Source organism: Ambystoma mexicanum, chromosome 13 (assembly GCF_040938575.1).
Source record: "Ambystoma mexicanum isolate Mex_15411 chromosome 13, UKY_AmexF1_1, whole genome shotgun sequence".
Classification (NCBI taxonomy): domain Eukaryota; kingdom Metazoa; phylum Chordata; class Amphibia; order Caudata; family Ambystomatidae; genus Ambystoma; species Ambystoma mexicanum.
The window spans coordinates 33,811,295-33,830,673 of record NC_090938.1 but is presented as its reverse complement, the minus strand read 5'-3'; the positions used below and the strand labels follow the sequence as shown (position 1 = coordinate 33,830,673).

The window sequence follows — 19,379 nt, the reverse complement described above, 5'->3', positions numbered from 1 at the left end:
GAGGATACCTACAGCAGTATCACGGATAACAACCCAGAGCAATTGCCCCTTTTTCCTTTTACGAGAAAAATGCTGAGCCAGTGGAATTATACAACTGAACAACACAAAACCGAGAAAGCCCTGCAGATGGCGGGCTGAGATTAAAGGAGGGGGAGGGGAAGCTTTGTGATTATTATAGGGGTACCGGAAGTTAGAGCAACGAAAAAAGGAAGAGCTAATGATTCACAACGCACAGAGAAGTGCACACGCGTAGACGGAGACTTGCAGAGTCAATGTCACATACAACACATGTGCATAGGCTTGCATGTAGTCAGTGACACATACAGCACACACACGTAGAGGCTTGCATGCAGTCAATGATACCCACAACACAGACACACATATAGGCAGAGGCTTGCATGCAGTCAACGATACCCACAACACAGTGGCATACATATACATCCACTCAGTGACAAATGCAACAGACACACACACACACGTATGCATGCTGTCAAAGACACATGATGTAACACACATAGTGACAGACACATCCAGTCAGTGACCCCTGCAAGGCACACACCTAGTGTGGTGGCGGCATGTATGCAGTGGTAAACGGGCAAAAACAGAGGGGCACGTGCTGAGATGCAAGCAAAGACACAGTGGTATTTGCTGGCACACACACAGGGGCACTTGCCCACCTACAGGCCCGGTGACACACTAGCCCAAGCAATGTGGCATGTGCCCACATAAACACGAATACACATATGCACAATGACATTCATAAGCACATACACACACACCCTAGCATCTACACAGGAAGAGGTTCATCCAGGTACAGCACAGTGACACATGTTGCGCCACATGCAGAGAGTTACAATGACACATATATTGCAGCACACTGGCTCAAGGACCCTCTCCAGAGGCCGCCCTTGGTAGATGGATTCGAGGATAACCAGTTCACAGCAATTGATCTCCCTGTTTGCCTTGGGTGGTCTGTCTGCTTCATCCACCCATTAAATATACTCCAAATGGTGGCATTCAGGTCCTAGCATCTCAAGCCTGGAACTTCTGCAGTTGGGGCATACGTTCAATGCTGACTCCCCCTAATAGTGGAGCTGCATTGAGATACTGCGCCTAGCTGCAGAGGACCCTGGAGGACTCATGGGGGCTGGGCCTATGGTTGCTTTGTCTAACGAATTTCCACGTTTTGGAACCTTTGTCTTTTCATTTAAGAATGTTCACTGAATGATAAATATGTTTGTTTAAGTTCCACCTGGGAACCAATTCGAGATATGCACATTTCTTGGTAGGACGTGGCCAAGGCACCTATACATTCTCTCTTCATGAATTCTTTGGCAAAGAAACCCAGGTCAGGCACTCGTCTGAGTTATCGAGGTGCCAGCAAATGCAATGTGTGTACCAAACCGAGTGTTTGTGGCAGGCTACGCAGAACCAAGATGGCCGCCCTGGAGAACCTTTTCAGCGGCTTTTAATGTAACCCATGACAATGCTGTGTTTGAGAGGAAGCTGGAGATTTGCTGTTTTAGGGACTATTTCAAAAGTCCTCCCATCACAGTAAGCCAGAGATCATTCAACATTAGATGAGTTTCATAGCCAATCGAGACCTTTGGATGTTTTGGGACCACTCGCAACATTGTCCCCCCTTACCAATCTTCACCAAACTTTAAAAAACAACCTTAGTGTGAACCAAACTATACTGCCGCATGGGTTTCATATGTTTCTCAGGGAGTTACAGATCCGGCAAGAGAAGTGAGACTGTCGCTTTCAGCCTTTAACAAGAGCTCTCTACTGTACTCTGCCCCCCCCACCTCCCGCAACATGAGGCGTGCCTCCTTTTAATGCACATCACTGATCTAACGTTTGCATTTATGCTTACCAGAGATGTGGCTTTCACTGATAATGCTTTCTTTAAATGCTGGTGTAACCCTACGCCTATTAGCGTTGTTCTATGCAACTAGCGCTATATTTGTAACCGCAACCTCAAGTGTAACTGGAATTGTAACTAAGCAATCTCACCTAACCTTAATCCAAGCGCCTAGATGCCTAAGGGCTAAGTGTGCTCTACAAACATAGAAAATAAATAAAATAAGCATTTGGATGATGGAGGGTGTTTCAAGTTCATATGGAACTTTAAATAGACTCTTTATTATTTAAGTCTGGATTTGAGGCCTACTAACGATCCCAGGATGTGAAGGAGCCTCAAACATTTCTGGAATTCCACAAACTTCTAGGGGCGCGACAATCAGGCTTCCGTCCCCAACACGGAACAGAGATTGCCCTCATTGATTTGAAGACACAAATCGATGAATTAAGAGACAAAGGGAAAACTTCCCTCCTCCTGCTGCTTGACCTGTTGGCGGCATTCGACCTTGTGGACCACAAGGTCTTATGCAGCCGCTTAGACTCGGCTGCCCACTTCTCCAAAGAGGCTATAGACTGTATTGAGTCCTTCTTGAGCGACAGGACGATGAGGGTCTTCTCCCGCTCTGCAGCGGCAGACCCTATCCCTATCATGTGCGAGGTTCCACAGGGCTCCTGTGTTTCCCCCACACTATACAATATATTCACTAAGCCCCTTTTCGATGATCTGGACCTTCTTGGTATCACCTACACTAATTATGCAGATGATACTCCGATTCTCCTCCCAGTTTTCGGGGATTACGCTAAGGATTTGGCCTTGGTGAATAGAGTGTATCTCATCATTCAGGCATGGATGGCGACCCACAGTCTCTGCCTGAATGATGACAAATCTGAACTTATCATCATGGGTACTCCTACCAACCTCAGAAATTAGGCCATGAATATTCCTCCTTCATAATTGATGGTAACCTCATTAAGGTAGCCAAGGAGGTCAAGACCCTTAGGTTCTACTTAGATTCCACTCTCTCCTTTGCTAAACAAGTGAACTCCATGGTCACTGCTACTGCCTACACTTGTAAGCTCATCAGAACTGGCAAATCCTTTCTGTCTGAAGACAATTGCATTATCCTGGCCAGAGCCCTCATACTCTCTAGGCTAGACTATTGTAACGCCCTATATATCGGTGCCAACAAATCAACCATCCAGAGCACACAAATCCTCCAAAATAATACCTTAAGAGCAGCACTGGGCGTGGCTAAAAGATCACACATATCTGCGATCAGGCCCCAAAACAATTGGCTCTCAACGCACAACAAAATCCAACTTAAAACAGCATCCCTTACCCACAAAGCACTGAATAACTCTTCCCCAAGCTATCTTATTGATATATTCCATAGGAAAACCTCAGCTAGACATATGAGACTAATCCACAGCAACTGCCTCAATAGCCCGAGATTTAAGCTCTCTAAGGTTGGTGGCTGTAGTTTCCCCGTCAAAGCGGCCCAACTATGGAATAACATGCCTAACCCTATAGAGAAGACCAACCCTATGTGAATTTTAGACACAGTTACATTAACCTGCTCATGTTTACGGATCATTAAGACCTCTTCATGTTTCACCTACACATTGTAATGTACTTGTGTGATCTACATCCATGTTCTGTAACCACTTTCTGTATGTTATTTATATCTTCTGTGCATTGATTTATGTATTCAGCTCTTACATATGTACTACTTACGTCTATATTTTGTAACCATTGTACCTAAGCCTTGCATATCCTGTATCTGCTGTTCCCTGATACCTTCGGGTCTGGTGCTCATCATAAATGAACAAACCAACAAGATTGGTTCGGATCTCAGTGTTTTCTTAAAGCAGTTTTATCTGCAGTCCTAGATCTTGTGTCGCTATTTAGGGAGTTTTGAGTGGACAAATCTAAAAGGTTTTTGCGTGGTCGTTTTTCACACTACGGCTGGCTGGGCGAAATGGACCAAGCATCGTATCGCGATATCTTTGGGCTGACTGGCGATATACGATATATAGCTCCATATTGTTTATGTGGGTTAAATGCTCAGTTGTAAGCCACCAACTACATGTGAGATGTCACAAATACCTTTATTTATATGACATTGATCAAAATAAAATGAAAATACAGGGCTCCTCTTCTTGTTTGAGAATACACACAGATGTGTACAGATAAAAATGTCAATACAAAATTTTAGCATATGTAATAAAGTGTATATATATATATATATATAAATGTATATATCTTGATGTTGTCTCATCCTATATCGATTTTGAAAATGTATATTGATATATTTCCAAAACTTGATGTATCGCCCAGCTCTACTACATACTAACTTGTCTGATTTGCTTACGCTAAGTGTACCCTTTCCGATTCATGTGTAGACCATAAGCCTGACCGCGGTGGGTAGAGTCTTGGCTGATATTTATGGGTTGAACTTGAAGGCTAAGTAATGTTGAACAAGCACCTTTGATTTGTTTTCTATTTTCAGTGTCGGGCTAAATGAGGCCTCGGATCGCCTGCAGCAGCACCAGCCCGACTCCCGGGGGGACGATCAGCAAGGAAAGAGGTACCAATCAGTAGCAGCACCTTGGCTCCCCATTGCATGTCCCCGGGTTGTTGACCATCATATTGAATAATTTTAGGAGAATGAGTATAGGGGTCTCACTAACAGGGCCCTCTGTTCTCTTTCCTAGTCACAAGCATAGAGTCTTGCTTTGTCCATGCATCCAGCATGAAACCTAGTCGGGGTTGCGGCGGCTGGTGGCAACAACACCGCAGTCACCCAGCCCAGGCAGTGTCTACTTGATTTGATTTCATGTATTAGCACATATTGTAGAGAATTAGTTGTGGGCTTTTTTTCCGATTTTTAACACTGAGGAAGACCCCCCCCCAAATTCCCCTTCCCACACACCATCCCCCAACCATATTTTATTTCCTAACTCCCTCCCCCGACCCCATCCATTTATTGCGAAAATATATATTTTTTTAATCAGCATTTGCGGCCTCGTTGTTTTTGGATTCGGTTTTTCGAGGCGATACCCTATTTGTTTGGGAACAAGAGGACTGAAACAGCCCTCTGTGGATCTTTTTGTGAACTAGAAGCCTGATACATAATTTGTCCTTCCCAATTCACCTTCAAATGACAGTTCTACAGATGTAGGTACAGTTTCAGAGTTTAATAGCTTGTGTCCCAAAGGCCGAAACACATGTCGACTCTCAGTGAATTCACATCACAGGCCACCATCCTTTGCTCTGCTCCTGTCACTTTTTCCTGTTCTCTGTAGCCATGAAATGAACTTTCCATCCCATGACTGTGCTCTCTGTATGCAAGTTCCAGTTTCCTAGCCTTCCAAAAGCTGGGCTGTCTGCTCAGAGCTAGTTCTGCGGTGGTCTGCGTCAGGAGAAACGCGTGTCAAGGAAAATCTGAAGGCTTCGTGAGCTATGATGGCTTAAAGGTCATTTTGTGGGCAAGAGCAGAGGGTGCACGGAACAGCCTCCCAGCACAAGGAGCGGGCCCAGAAACAGGGAAGCTATTCAGAGAGCCCTGAGCAGGAGTATGCTAGGGTTGGCAAGGACATTGGAAGGCTGGGCCGGGCGTCTTCATAAGCCATGTACACTTCTTGAAATTACGTCTGGCTACTGGTCTGTAGGGAGAGGGCGGAGCTCACCAGTACAACCTTTTACGAAATGCGTTTAGTCCTTTAGGACTATTGAAGAGGGTGGAGGTAGGTGGCTTTAAGGCACCACCCCTATGGCTGTCTATAAAAAGCTTTATTATTGATAATAATCCTGCAGTTAGGGCCCGGTCACCTCCAATCCCCGTTTAAGCCCTCCTGTACCCTTATAATATCCCCCCCCCAATTACACGTTCTCATCTGTGCCGCATTTGAAAGTAAATGTCTTGCAAGGTCCTTTTTTAATTTGTTTTTTTTGTGTCCGCTTTTACAGTAAGTAACAGTGGATGCTTTCCCTGTTTTTTTTGTTGTGCCATTTCTTTATATTTTAATTACCACTTGAGAGTCCTTATTTTCTAAGGCAAGTTTGTTCCGCTAACAATTGTCAAACAATGGAAAATGTGTTCCTTTCTGTGATACAAAAAGACACGTTTGATGTCAAGCTGCTATCAAAATATGACATTATTTTGACTTTCTGCTTGAGAACTCGGGAGCTAATGAGTGGGGTGTCTTTCTCTGCCTTTATTCTGCGGTGAAATCGGCCAGTATAACGCTGCAGAGCCCTGCCTTTTTTCCATGTATTGATTTGCAGCTGTCATTTGTCGCCTGCATAGAGGGTCGCTTCAGACCGCAAGGAGGGCAGTATGGAAATGGGGACAGAAGGGATCAGATTGGCGAATGCATTTATTTTACAAGGTTTTTTTTAACTCAGCCTAACAGAAGGAAACATTAAAGAAATATTAACAATGCAGCAATTAAGAAAAGGAAATAGAAAAAAGTAGCAAATGATTATATATCTATATAAAAATCAGGGTTAGAAGAATTTTTGTAAAGATCTAAACAATAAAAAAAAGATGCATTGGTGAGGGCGTACCCCTAAACGCATGTGCTCTGCTGCTGGCAAGAAAACTCTGCGTGGGTTAATGCACCTAATGCAGAGACAGACCTGTTTGCATACAGGCAGGAGCAACCCGGCACTTCACCCTCCCAAGACAGATGAAATGGTTGCCAATTAGTTGGGTAATAATAAACGTATTATTTAAGGCCAAGAATGTAGTTTGGTGTGAGCGCTCATTGAATGCTCCGATGCCGAACTCGAACTCCTGTTGGTGGCTGGAGATCATGTGACCTGGCTTGCAGGTAGATTCTGGGTAGGCAATGATGTCAGTTCCCCGGGTTCTTCTGAGCTGGGATTGTGACTTCACTGTTCTGCTGCTGGGCAGCCCTGGGGTTCTAAGCAGCATTTGAAAAGCCACACTAAGTTCCATCCCTCCATTGTTTATCCAGCTGCTGCTGCTCAAGATGCCATCAGGGAAGAGGCCTTCAAATCCCAGGTCCAGGTACTGGAACCAGTCTTCTAAGTGTTTTTATTTAGTTATTAAGGCCTGTGTTTACCTTGACAAGCCAATGGTTTCTGTAAGAGTAAAGAAATAGTCCTGTTGATGGAGAGATCATACAGCTAAGATGACTTCGGTGAGGCCTAGGGGTTAAGCACAGTTGGAGCCTCCTTGTTAGGCTTAGCCGGAAGGTCTGTGGCTTGTGCAGGTTTTCTTTTATTGACGGAAGACTGTTCAGTGCCCATCTGTGGAGAGCCAGCTGGCCTGTCCTTGGTCTCTTCTCTTGGCAGACCTCTCATCCATGCCTTTGCATAAAGGGTCCCTGGGCTAGTAGAGCTGTTTCATGTCCTTCCATAGATGTTCTGTGGGCCTCTCCTTGGTCTCTTCTCTTGGCAGACACCTCATCCATGCCTTTGCATAGCGGGCCTCTGGGCTAGTAGAGCTGGTTCATGTCCTTCCATAGATGTTTTGTTGGTCTTTGCTTGCTTTCTTCTCTTGGGGGCCTCTTCTTCCTTACCTTTGCATAGAGGGGCTCTGGGCTAGTAGAGCCGTTTCATGTCCTTCCGTAGGTGGTCTCTGTGAAGATGGGGGACTACAGGCCTCACTCTTTTCAATAGTCAATTGTGTGGACCTGTCTAGGTTTATTTGTACACGTTCAGCAGTGGCACTGTCTTTGCACACGTATGTCCTTTGCTTTTGTGTTTAAGCCAATCTAATTCAGCAGTCAGAGTCTACTAAAAGGAAATCAGTTAGTATGAATGAACGATGTCAGGAGCCCCTTGGTAATATAGCTTTACTTTTATTAGCAGTGCTTTCTTCGTTGCTCCTTCATAGATGAGTGTCAGAGTATAATGCGCCTACACTGGGATATATACTTGCCCCTGCCCTACAAGCAGCCCTGAATGCCATGTTTGTCTAGTGGTATATAGCTGTGGGTCTCCGGGAAAACACTCTGGTCAAGGTAGCCTTCCCTGTGTGGTGTCCTGCTGTGTTCAGTGCCCTGACTATGCTTTCCAGCGGCTCTTGAAAGCTACCCGCAGTCTCCAGAGGAGCTTCTAGAGTTGTCTGTTTTGATGCTCTAGCTAGCGATAACATGCTGTCTTCTAGCTGCTTCCAAGCACTTTAAGATACAGTTAAGGTTAACAGAGCAAGCATGCATGCACCAGAGGGCTCATGTGATAGGTGCTGTTAAGGCCAGAAGCCTCCAAGCACCCTGCTCGGCAGGGCAAGGTGTAGGGGAGCACCCAGGTTACACTTGAGGATCCTCAAGTGAGGGTAGAATTTCATTTGCAGTGCCCAGTGTCTGTTCGACAAGTTTGTGAAGACAGCGTCCCTCTACTGCTCGGCCATTCAGGGAATCCTCTGTCTACTGCTCTGCTGTTCAGGGAATCCTCTGTCAACTGCTCAGCTATTCTGGGAATCCTCTGTCTACTGCTTGGCTGTTCTGGGAATCCTCTGTCTGCTGCTCGGCTATTCTGGGATTCCTCTGTCTACTGCTCGGCTATTCTGGGAATCCTCTGTCTACTGCTCAGCTATTCTGGGAATCCTCTGTCTACTGCTCGGCTATTCTGGGAATCCTCTGTCTACTGCTCGGCTATTCAGGGAATCCTCTGTCTACTGCTCGGCTATTCAGGGAATCCTCCGTCTACTGCTCGGCTATTCTGGGAATCCTCTGTCTACTGCTTGGCTGTTCTGGGAATCCTCTGTCTACTGCTCGGCTGTTCTGGGAATCCTCTTTCTACTGCTCGGCTGTTCTGGGAATCCTCTGTCTACTGCTTGGCTGTTCTGGGAATCCTCTGTCTACTGCTCGGCTGTTCTGGGAATCCTCTGTCTACTGCTCGGCTGTTCTGGGAATCCTCTGTCTACTGCTCGGCTATTCTGGGAATCCTCTGTCTACTGCTTGGCTCTTCTGGGAATCCTCTGCATCTACACCTTCCCACACCGCAGTTGCCCACTTAGGTATAAACACTGACGTCTGAATGTAAAACCATATGAGAAAGTTGCTGAGATTCCTGCTCTGTGCATGAAAAGCTGGTGGGTCTGATAATAAGACCACACTTAAGCTGGTACCATGCCCCCCAGGCAGCCAACATATCTCTTGTACTGCCTTCCTTCTCGTGTTAATGTGGGGTGGTATGGTGCACCCAGCGTACTGTATGCAGGGCAATGTCTTGATTTGCTGTAAGCCTGCCTATGTACATGAGAAGCTGTGCCAACATTGGGGTTCTGAGACTGCTCGGTGGCCACACTTTGTAGTGTTATCGGCATCTCCATTAGGAGTGCAGGTTAGAGCCAGGTGTGAATGTGTGGGAGCGTTAACTGTACCCGGCATTTGAAGGAAAAAGGATGCCCTCATTAGAAAACATGTCAGCTAAATTTGTAGGCAAACTAGAACTTGTATGGGACTGAATGCCATTGCAATGTGTGGTTTACCGTGCAGTAAGAAGAGAGGGCTTGGGGGCAACCACCTGGGCAAGGAATAACCCAGCATTCAGCGCGAATAGCGAGCAATACCCATGGAACCATGTCAACCAACTCCAGACCATGCTCTCCTTCATCTAAATTGAGCACCCTGGTGAGTTCCAGCTGCCTGTGCCAGATCTGGTGGGATATGTTATTAAATTTACAAAACATAATTTGTGCAATTAGACAGAGCCTTGAAAGAAGATCAAATACAATATGGAACATAAAGTTGAAAGAAAATGACTAAATGCAAAGGTTACCAGAGTGGCATTGAGAGGAAAGTGGTCTATATTCCAGCTGAAAATGATCCTTATCTCTGTATTGCAGCAATGAGAAGGCATACTGGCTGTGAAGTTTCTGGAGAAACTGTACCGATCATTTAAATGTATCTGTTGCACAAGAACCAGCCCCAGGTCCAAGACCTCTTCATTGTTTAGGCCTTTAGATACTGGAGTGGGCATTGGTTCAACAAGCCAAAGGTCATAGGGCGTGCGTTTGGAGAATGCTGATGAAGCTTCACAGAATTCTCTCTGTCCTGCCACCATTTTGTGTTAACTGATTTCCCTCCCCAGATAGAAATTGATGGAAGTCTGGATGGAAAAACAGCCTGCGAACATCCAAGTCTGCCTTCTAGTTCAGTTATTACACCACCAGGGAGAGTGGGAGGCCTACTTAATGATCGGCTCATACTCCGAGAGAGGAAATCATGTTGGAGCACTATTGAGAGCTGTGTCGAGGAAGACGAGCGCGGCGGGGCCCAGGTACGGCATACAGAAAAGGGCATGCAGTTGCAGAGCATGAGATGCTGGGAAGCTGAACTGGCAAATTCCCTGACTTGGAAGCAGAGACGTGTAATTGGTGAGGCTTCTGGGTTTGTGGTACCACAAGTAAAGTCACGCAGGGAAACCAGAGGTGCCATTGAGATTCAAGGCACAAGTTGCAAAGCCCAGCTACTGAAGAAATCGCCTGCGTAATATGCTCCATCGATCAACACTGGGATTCCAACCACCGAGAAACTAGGAACTAGAAAAGCAACTCAGATAGGAGTGCAATGTTTGATTATGGGACCCCCAAGGAGTTGAGAGGTTGACCCAGAGGTGCCGAATCCCAGTTGCGTTGAAAGTAGGAATGTGTACAGTGCATTCTGGGAAATGGAATCCCAGAGCATTTAGTGATTAAGGAATAGATTGCAAGTATAAAGCAACCACACTGCATTCTGGGTCGCAGTACCTGAGAAAGCTACACAAAGAGAACCCTTGCTTGTTGGGAGGTGATTGGGGCGCCTCTGAAAGCTACACAAAGAGAAACATTGATTGTTGGGAGGTGATGGTAGACTGAAAGCTATACATGAAGAGACACCTTGCTTGTTGGCAGGTGATGGTAGACTCTAAAAGCTACACATAAAGAGAACCATTGCTTGTAGGGAGGCGATGGTAGACTCTGAAAGCTGCACATGAAGAGAAACCTTGCTTGTTGGGAGGTGATGGTAGACTACAAGCTACACATAAAGAGAAACATCGCTTGTTGGGAGGTGATGGTAGACTACAAGCTACACATAAAGAGAACCATTGCTTGTTGGTAGGTGATTGTAGACTCTGAAAGCTACACATGAAGAGAAACATTGCTTGTTGGGAGGTGATTGTAGACTCTGAAAGCTACACATAAAGAGAAACATTGCTTGTTGGGAGGTGATGGTAGACTACAAGCTACACATAAAAAGAAACATTGCTTGTTGGGAGGTGATGGTAGACTACAAGTTACACATAAAGAGAACCATTGCTTGTTGGTAGGTGATTGTAGACTCTGAAAGCTACACATGAAGAGAAACATTGCTTGTTGGGAGGTGATTGTAGACTCTGAAAGCTACACAAAGGGGAACATGGCTTGTTGGTAGGTGATGGTAGACTGAAAGCTACACATGAAGAGATTGATAGATATTTTTTCTATTGCGCTCGTACACAAGTGTTTCAGAGCGCGACAAGGCAAGGGAGGGGAACAGGGGAGAACAAAACAGCGATCTTACTAGGCCCAGTGACATTGAGAACGCGCAAGTGCATGGGGAGGACGGAGGGGAAAAGTGCATGGAAGGGGAGAAGTGGAAAGTGTGAAGCAGAGGAGAAACAGATAAATAACAATAAATAAATAATAAAGGCAACAAACAGTCGTAATGCAGCAAGCAATTTGCAAGTGCTAGGTTTAAGCAGACAGGGTAGGTCTGATAAGTGCAGGAAGAAAAAGGGGGGGCTGTATGGGAACATATACAGACCCCAGTGCAAGGGGTGGCCCGGAGGCAGTGCGGGAGGGTGGCATGGTGAGCAGGTATCTGGGCCCGAAGGACAGAGGGTGGCCAGGTGCACAGTGCCAAGAGAGAACAGATCAGCAAGGGAGAGGGGGATCGAAGGCAGAAGAAAAGAGGAAGGTCTTGAGGTGCTTCCGGAACCAGAGATGGTTCTCCTCAGGTTTTGGAGTGGCAGGGAGGCTGTTCCAGAGGGAGGCCCCAGCCGAAGACAGAGATCTACCCCCAGCTCCTTTCTTTGAAAAACGACTGACCCTGAGGGAGTTGGAGGTAGAGGAGCGAAGCGCTCGAGAGGGGAGGTATTTGCGGAGGGATAGCTGAAGGTATTTTGCACCCAGGCCCCAGAAAGCAGAGGGTTTTGAATTTAATCCTTGCATCCACTGGGAGCCAGTGAAGAGATTTCAGAGCTGGAGAGATACGATCCCAGGGCTTGAGGCCAAGGACAAGTCTCACAGTCCTGTTCTGGATTAGTTGCAGAGGGCAGAGAGTAGAGCAGGTAGATTTAGAAAGAGGTTGTTGCAAAGAGAAACAATGCTTGTTGGAAGGTGATGGTAGACTCTGAAAGCTGCACATGAAGAGAAACCTTGCTTGTTGGGAGGTGATTGTAGACTGTAAAAGCAGCTAGAAAATGGGAGGAGAATTCTATATGGGGAGAAATATTGTATTGTAGGAATTGTAAAGTGAATGCTATTTTGCACGTAAGAAAGACTTTTTGTAAAAGAAGATAAAGAAACATTTACGAAATTCTGGTGGCATTCATAAACTTGTATTTGGAGACTTTAAAAAATGGCGGTATTTGAGGGAGTGGACTTTTGAGACATTAGTCAAATATGGACAGGTCGAGGTTTACAAATATGTATAAAGAGGTGGTGACCTCAGGGGAAAAGAGCTTCCAAAGTAAGAGTTGCTCCTGGAAGAGGAAGTTGCTAAGGCAAGAGTCGAGGTGAAATTCCTCTGTTGGTAACCCCGGCACGAGGAGCTAAAGAAGCCAGGTGACCCCCATCCCAAGAGAATCAAAGGGACGGGGCAGAGTCAGTTCTGGGACCGAAGAGTCAAGTGAAAGAAAGATCAAGGGTCCGACAGAATTCATCAAAAGAGACATTTAGTTTCTGTGAAACCACATCTTGGCGGGTTTAAGGGAGAATATTTGGAAATAAAATATGGTTTATATGACATGTATTTCAGCTCTTTGAGTATAATTACCGCCAGTACACCACATGAATCTTCCTCATCCATGCACTATTTCTGGAGATGTCATGTATGGGCACCGCCAAGCTTGTGATTGTCTCTGGAGTATCACCCACCTAGATCTCCCGGCCACGCTCGCGCATGACATCAGCAAAGTGAATGTAAATTTAAATAGTAACAGGGGTGAGGGCTGCACCCTGGGGGACATCACATGAAGTGAGTGCAGATGATAGTTTAAAAAGAACTAAAACCTACCTTGGGTAGTGCCTTGTATTGGAAACCGTGCGCAGTGTAAGCACCTTTCAGCTGCTGTGGATTTATGCCTGCAGTTCCTGCTCTGGCATTACCATAGCCGGCATTTCAGTTCAATGCATTGTCCAGAGTCCCAATGGCTTAGTTATTCTCAAGGTAGGCCTTCAGCGACTCAGCGTGTTTACCTTCGGTATGCTGCCATGTTGGCCCCTCCACCAAAGATAAAAGAACCCCTGTTGCCATCTGTGCACACAGGGCAGAGTGTATGTGTGTGCATTGGCTGCAGTCCATGCTACTGGGACCGTGACCGTTTGTTGGCCACCTATGAAGGATCGCCTTGCCCTTAAACTTCAGCCAATCCTCGCCGGCCTTAAACAATCTTTGTCGTGCAAAGGGCGGAATGCTTGAGAGGATACTGGCTAATGCTCCCGGCCCAGCATAACTAGGGGACAAGTACAGGGAATGTGGGGTAGCTGGTCTGGCAAGTGTTTGGGGGGCCGCCTGTGGAGGTATGAAAGAGAGTGGCTTCGACCAATGCCTTGTGTCCTTATTTGCCACCACTAGGCCGCTGAGAAGCTACCCTGCCCCTCTCTGAGTCTCAGGCCTGTTGGGGCTACAAGGAACGGGGGGGCTACATCGGTGCATATATTCTGGAAATGCATGCTGGTGGTAGGGCTGGTGTGGACCTACCCCTGAAATCCCTGACTGTAGTTAACCCCATAGGAGGAGATGGGGGGGTACAGAGCACTCACTCGTGCGAGGACTGGCCTTTAAAGGCGGTAATGTGTCTCTAGCTATGTGAACATTGTGTTCACAAAAAGCAGAGCGAGTTGACCATGTACTTATCTGAGGCAGCTTCCATGGACTGTATGGACGACAGGGGGCAATCTACCATTCTCCATTAGAACCTGACACCCCCATACCTTACGCGACCACCGCCCTTTTTTGCAGGTATGCGTGGCCGTCCTGTAGTGGTGTGCACTGGTTGTGGTCCACGATGATATGTTGGTGTAGTGATCTGGCTTACAGAGTAGCTGTCTGTAGCAGTGTGTGTGAGGTCATCTGCTAGCGGAATGTTTGGAAGTGTTCTGCTGGGTGACGGCTGGTCAGAGAGAGAGAAGCTGTGAACAGAGAAGATGGGTTTGGCGGTGGGCCCGGTGTTTCCCTTGTCATCTTGTGTCCCCTACCACCCCCGTGTCTTGTTGAGGAGTACAGGACAAGGACAGTAAAGACCCTAGGAACTTACCTGGAGTACCGGAGGTCTTCTTTACTACAGTTGTGTTGAGATTTTTTTGTATTCGTGGCAATAGCTGAGGGAGTTTGCACTGGGGACATGAGTCTGAAGTGCACCGCCACTGTCCTCTTGCTATAACTGTTGTAAGAAAAAAACGAACTAAAATGTGTTTCTGTCATTCAGGGTTTTACTCTGATACAGTGAGAACTGATGACCTTTTGAAAGAGGCAAATGGGGTATATTTTTAAAGTAATCACTCGAATAATGAAGAGTCTGGGCATAGTACCATGTGTTTAGCAGCTGTCCTTGCAAAGTTGCAAAATGAAAACAGGTTCAAAGTGCAATGTTGAGTAAAGGCGGATTTTTAACCCTCTGAAAGCCGGCAGAACGGCTTGCCGGGCCTCTCCTCCATTATGACAGCACTGCTCTTAGCTGGGTGGAGTAGGGCAGTGACTTCTCTGCCCCCCTTGATCTGCCTGCACCCTAGTCTTGTAGGAGGTTTGTTAGTTCCTCCGTGAAGCGCCAGGCGCTGTAGGGTGTTGATTCTCTGTGAGGCAGTCACGGTATTGAGGCAAAGCCTTGCACGCAGCATGGACGCATTAGGAGGCCGGCAGGGCTACCTTCCTTGCACACAGCAGGGACGCGTGAAGAGGCAGGCAGGGCTACCTTCCTTGCACGCAGCAGGGACGCATTGGGAGGCCGGCAGAGCTGCCTTCCTTCAACACAGCAGGGACGCGTGAAGAGGCCTGCAGGGCTACCTTCCTTGCACACAGCAGGGACGCGTGAAGAGGCCGGCAGGGCTACCTTCCTTGCACACAGCAGGGACGCGTGAAGAGGCCGGCAGGGCTACCTTCCTTGCACACAGCAGGGACGCGTGAAGAGGCCGGCAGAGCTGCCTTCCTTGCACACAGCAGGGACGCGTGAAGAGGCCGGCAGGGCTACCTTCCTTGCACACAGCAGGGACGCGTGAAGAGGCCGGCAGGGCTACCTTCCTTGCACGCAGCAGGGACGCGTGAAGAGGCAGGGAGGGCTACCTTCCTTGCACGCAGCAGGGACGCATTGGGAGGCCGGCAGAGCTGCCTTCCTTGCACACAGCAGGGACGCGTGAAGAGGCCGGCAGGGCTACCTTCCTTGCACACAGCAGGGACGCGTGAAGAGGCCGGCAGGGCTACCTTCCTTGCACGCAGCAGGGATGCGTGAAGAGGCAGGCAGGGCTACCTTCCTTGCACGCAGCAGGGACGCGTGAAGAGGCAGGCAGGGCTACCTTCCTTGCACGCAGCAGGGACGCATTGGGAGGCCGGCAGAGCTGCCTTCCTTGCACACAGCAGGGACGCGTGAAGAGGCCTGCAGGGCTACCTTCCTTGCACACAGCAGGGACGCGTGAAGAGGCCGGCAGGGCTACCTTCCTTGCACACAGCAGGGACGCGTGAAGAGGCCGGCAGGGCTACCTTCCTTGCACACAGCAGGGACGCGTGAAGAGGCCGGCAGAGCTGCCTTCCTTGCACACAGCAGGGACGCGTGAAGAGGCCGGCAGGGCTACCTTCCTTGCACACAGCAGGGACGCGTGAAGAGGCCGGCAGGGCTACCTTCCTTGCACGCAGCAGGGACGCGTGAAGAGGCAGGCAGGGCTACCTTCCTTGCACGCAGCAGGGACGCATTGGGAGGCCGGCAGAGCTGCCTTCCTTGCACACAGCAGGGACGCGTGAAGAGGCCAGCAGGGCTACCTTCCTTGCACACAACAGGGACGCGTGAAGAGGCCGGCAGGGCTACCTTCCTTGCACGCAGCAGGGATGCGTGAAGAGGCCGGCAGGGCTACCTTCCTTGCACACAGCAGGGACGCGTGAAGAGGCAGGCAGGGCTACCTTCCTTGCACGCAGCAGGGACACATTAGGAGGCCAGCAGAGCTGCCTTCCTTGCACACAGCAGGGACGTGTGAAGAGGCAGGCGGGGCTACCTTCCTTGCACACAGCAGGGACACATGAAGAGGCCGGCAGGGCTACCTTCCTTGCACACAGCAGGGACGCGTGAAGAGGCTCATGGGCAGGGTTACCTTCCTTGCAAACAGCAGGGACGTGTGAGGAGGCCGGCAGAGCTGCCTTCCTTGCACACAGCAGGGATGCGTGAAGAGGCCGGCAGGGCTACCTTCCTTGTACGCAGCAAGGACGCATGAAGAGGCCGGCAGGACTACCTTCCTTGCACGCAGCAGGGATGCGTGAAGAGGCCGATAGGCAGGGCTACCTTCCTTGCACACAGCAGGGACGCGTGAAGAGGCAGGCGGGGCTAACTTCCTTGCACACAGCAGGGACGCGTGAAGAGGCAGGCAGGGCTACCTTCCTTGCACGCAGCAGGGACGCATTAGGAGGCCGGCAGAGCTGCCTTCCTTGCACACAGCAGGGACGCGTGAAGAGGCCTGCAGGGCTACCTTCCTTGCATACAGCAGGGACGCGTGAAGAGGCAGGCAGGGCTACCTTCCTTGCACGCAGCAGGGACGCGTGAAGGGGCAGGCAGGGCTACCTTCCTTGCACGCAGCAGGGACGCATTAGGAGGCCAGCAGAGCTGCCTTCCTTGCACACAGCAGGGACGCGTGAAGAGGCCGGCAGGGCTACCTTCCTTGCACACAGCAGGGACGCGTGAAGAGGCCTGCAGGGCTACCTTCCTTGCATGCAGCAGTGACATGTGAAGAGGCCGGCAGGGCTACCTTCCTTTCACGCAGCAGGGATGCGTGAAGAGGCCGGCAGGGCTACCTTCCTTGCACGCAGCAGGGACGCATGAAGAGGCCGGCAGGGCTACCTTCCTTGCACGCAGCAGGGATGCGTGAAGAGGCCGATAGGCAGGGTTACCTTCCTTGCAAACAGCAGGGACGTGTGAGGAGGCCGGCAGAGCTGCCTTCCTTGCACACAGCAGGGACGCATGAAGAGGCAGGCAGGGCTACCTTCCTTGCAAACAGCAGGGACGTGTGAGGAGGCCGGCAGAGCTGCCTTCCTTGCACACAGCAGGGACGCATGAAGAGGCAGGCAGGGCTACCTTCCTTGCAAACAGCAGGGACGTGTGAGGAGGCCGGCAGAGCTGCCTTCCTTGCATACAGCAGAGACGCATGAAGAGGCCGGCAGGGCTACCTTCCTTGCACACAGCAGGGACGCATGAAGAGGCCGATAGGCAGGGTTACCTTCCTTGCAAACAGCAGGGACGCGTGAGGAGGCCGTCAGAGCGGCCTTCCTTGCATACAGCAGGGAGATAGCGTGAGGCAAAGAGTGAGTCGGCGAGAAGGGGATAGAAAGAAAAAGAGAGAGGTTGAGAAACACAGTGGGAAAAATAGTGAGACGGAAAAAGAAAAGCAGGGAATGAGTCAGTAGAGGTAGAGCGTGGGAGAGAAACGCAGAGGGAAAAACAGTGTGAGAACAAGGGAGACAGGATGATTCGGAGAGACGGGGTAGAGAAATGGAGAGAAACGCTGAGGGGAAAAGAATGGGACAGTCAAGAATGAGTCACAGAAATTGGTAGAGCGAGAGATAGCAATAGATGGAGAAATGGAGAGGGAAAAATAGTGAGACAGTAGCCGAGAGACATGAAAGAAGTCAGAAGAGGCAGAGAAAGGGAGAAACAGAAACGCAGAGGAGAAAATAGCAAGACAGAAAGAGATGGAGACAAGGAAATAGAGAGAATGGGTAGAGAAAGAGAAAAAGCATAGGGGAAAAATATTGAGAAAATAAGGGAGATATCGAGACAAAGTATTAGGCAGAAGGAGTAAAAAAGAGAGAAAAACGCAGAGGGGAAAATAGCGAGACAGAAAGCGAGGGAGACAAGGAATTAGAGAGAAGGGGTAGAGAAAGAGAAACCGAGAGCGAGCGAAAGGATCAGGGTGCAGAAAGTCGGGAGTACAGTCAGAGAGCAAGAGGGACAAAGAGAATGGCTTTGAAGCCCCTCCTAGCACTACCATACACGGTGAGCCCCGATTGACCTTTCCCCAGTTTCCTGTAAATGACACCAATTGATTAAGACAGGGCGGCGACACAGCCAATGACTACGGTTTCCTCATCGAGGGAAATCCTGCCTTCATTTGCAGCTAGAGCGCAAAGGCTGCAGTAATACATCCGGGTTATTTCCCGAAACCCACACTTGGGGTCTTGAATTCTCCAGGAGCCTCCCCTTCTCTTCCTTCTCGGGTACCCTTGTCTGCCCCCTTGCCACTGGCTGTAGATAGCTCGGGTCACCACGGTACCAAACAGCCTGGCACTGGCATTTACCAGTGCCATTCCTCACTTCTCCATCTGCTGGTGACCCTAGAACAGAACCTTCCAAGCCCCCCATGGAAATAAAGTTTTTGAAGTTGAGATCCCGCACCCCCACTCGCGGGAAAGGTCCTGGGAAGGGGGGGGGGGGCTGGTGACAGCTAACCAGAGACATCATAGGGACAGCAGGGAACTTGCCAAGAGACCAACACTCGACGTCCTTAATCCTGGTCGGTCTCCCAGGAGAATAAATGCGATTTCATTGTTTTTAAAAGTGGCCCCACTGAAGCCAATGTTGGTCATTTATTTGGTTGGCAGATAAGAACTAGACACAGAAGAGAAGCACTTCCCAAATGAGGAAGAGTGAGTGGGTTGCTTATGTGGCAGCTATGGAGTGGGGGCTAGCACGGGTCAGTCTGAACCACAGAGGATCAAACACCTAGCTACTTAGCATGTGATTTACAGTGTAACGTGCACCTCTTTTCCTTGTTCCCCCTTCATTCTCTTACACCTGTTCTGCTTCCCTCCTTTGCTCTTTCTCTTGTTTACTCGTGGTCGCTCTTACACTCTCGCCTTTCTCATCCTCTCATATTCTGCCATTCCGTTCTCCTTGTTACACGTATGCTTGTGTGCCTTCTTTTGCCCCTTTGTGTGCCTCCCCTCGCCCCTTTGTGTGCCTCACCTCGTTCTCCTGTTCTTTCCTTAACTTCCTCTTGTTTCTTCTCTCCATGCATCTTCTCTTCTGTCTCGCTCCCATTTTCCCCCTTTTTATGTGGCCCCTCTCTTACATTCTGTCTCATCGCTCTACAACGCGCGGCCCA

General features: G+C 49.0%; 1 protein-coding gene across 3 annotated transcripts in view; it reads left to right on the top strand.

The window, feature by feature from the left end:
* The window catches only part of SOX13 (SRY-box transcription factor 13), a 184,297-nt gene that overhangs the window by 68,732 nt on the left and 96,186 nt on the right, over positions 1 to 19,379 (top strand). For all 3 annotated transcript variants that reach the window (XM_069633101.1, XM_069633102.1, XM_069633103.1), the window contains exon 2: positions 4,374 to 4,451. The gene's annotated coding sequence lies outside the window, so the exon portion shown is untranslated. The remainder of the gene's footprint in view (positions 1 to 4,373; positions 4,452 to 19,379) is intronic.